The sequence below is a fragment of the Penaeus monodon genome, chromosome 32 (assembly GCF_015228065.2).
Source record: "Penaeus monodon isolate SGIC_2016 chromosome 32, NSTDA_Pmon_1, whole genome shotgun sequence".
NCBI classification, from domain to species: Eukaryota; Metazoa; Arthropoda; class Malacostraca; order Decapoda; family Penaeidae; genus Penaeus; species Penaeus monodon.
Window position 1 is genome coordinate 37,350,741 of NC_051417.1, and position 1,816 is coordinate 37,352,556.

The following is a 1,816-nucleotide window of genomic DNA, read 5'->3' on the forward strand; positions in this document are numbered from 1 at the left end:
TTTTTTTTTTCTTTTCTAAGTAGGAAATATTTCCCCTTAAAGAAAAAAAAATCCATTTCAGGCAGAAGCGTCTGATTGCTTTCTTTCCATTGCGTCCACGGGTATACGGGTGACAGCTCCATAAAGTACATGTTGAACTCACTTATTGTTCCTGTCACTCCCCGTTACCATTGTATTTATTTCCAGAATCTGAGAAGCGGCTCCCTCTTCCATGGGCGGTTTCTACTCGCTTCACAGTGCTGTGGTAACGTTAGTGTCGCCAGTTGTCTCGTGCAAATTCATACAACTATATTCTCGTTTTTCATTTAGCCAAGCAGTTAAGCGAATTCTCTGCCGTGCTGACAGACGCGTTCATAACACACATAATAGTGTAAGCCCATCACACACAAGTATATTCATGTGTTTATCCGTGTGTATATGTATGCCCTTCCCTTTCAATCTATAACTTATTTCTTTTAATGTCTGAGCTGTTCTGTTACACGCTTCCCTGTGTTTCAGACTATGGTTGTAGTTTTGATGGTTTTAATTAAAAAAGTGTGATAAGAAAATATCTATTTAATGAGACATCTTCAAAATTCGTAAATATAATCCGTGGCCAAAAGTATATGTAAGTCTCAGGCTAATTTACAAGCAAAAAGCGTCTGACTGAAGTCTCTCCGTGGTGTCCATGGCAAACTTCTCGGCCAGACGTCGACCGCCGCTTGCTCCACTGTCTGAGAGTCTACCAGTGCTTGTAGACTGGCTTGTACACGGGCTTGTGGTAGACGGGTGGCGGGTGGTAGACGGGGCGAGGTGCGTAGTAGACGGGTCGGTATATCGGGCGGATTGGGCCCTTCTTGTACTTCTTGAACAGCTTGAAGGGTTCGGGGTCGGGGCTGGCGGCGGTGAGCAGCGCCGACAGCGCCACCAGAAGGGTCACGAACAGGGCGGTCTGAGTAAGATAAAATATCATATCTATAAGATATAGACCGAAGAAGCTGGGCTTGATAGATATGATGATAAAAAATATTTTTAATGATTTGCAATACCTCTGTTATCAATAGCAGTTAACCTCAACTGGGACAATATTGCAGTGTTCACTTGAAAAAAAAATATTTTTAGTTAATATTTTTCAGATCTTTGGAGAACGCGTAGTTGCCCACAATCTACGTCTTTTCTACTTACGAACTTCATCCCGAGGACTCAGTGAACTGGTTTGGGTAGGCCTGAGCTCTACAGGTCGCACCCTTATATAGGGCAAAGGGATACCTAGTGAACTACCACGTCTCCATTTATCGTTATTTATCCTGCAGAATTTGTAACTAGAGAAAGTTTTGTTGCAGCACAGACTTGTACATTTAAATAAGTATTACATATACAATCCAACAAACTTAGCTAACGCTTCACACAAGAGTAGCTCTGAAGAAAGGGTTGCTCTATTTACGGCGAAAGACAACATCAGGCAACTGAAAGGGCCGCGGGGCAAGGACTGTAGCGAGACCTATGGTCAGACCTTCAAAGATGTGAACATTAATTGGAACAGGAAGAGAACATACACCTACACAGCATCATGATATCCAATGTTGTATCTAATAATATGAAAAAAGTGCAATCGAAACTAAGGCCGAAAATAAGTTATATTAGTGTTTTGTTTCCAAAATGTCTACTCCCTTCCTGATTTTACATAATGGTAATTATGGAACTGATACTATTGTTCTGTCATGATCACGTAAAACCAGATAAATGCATATGCGCGGCAGTATTAGATTCTCAGTAGTAATGAAAGTGATAAATACATTTTTATAAGCAATTCTTGTCCCATTGTATTCTCATCGCC

At 41.2% G+C, this 1,816-nt stretch overlaps 1 long non-coding RNA gene across 1 annotated transcript; it reads right to left on the reverse strand.

Annotated features, from left to right (window-relative positions):
* Window positions 1-537: 537 nt before the first annotated feature.
* LOC119593345 lies at window positions 538-1,203 on the reverse strand. The gene is made up of 2 exons (XR_005230537.1): window positions 1,165-1,203; window positions 538-931 (listed from the first exon to the last, which is right to left on the reverse strand). It is a non-coding gene; the product is annotated as an uncharacterized LOC119593345 (long non-coding RNA).
* Between the last annotated feature and the right edge of the window lie 613 nt (window positions 1,204-1,816).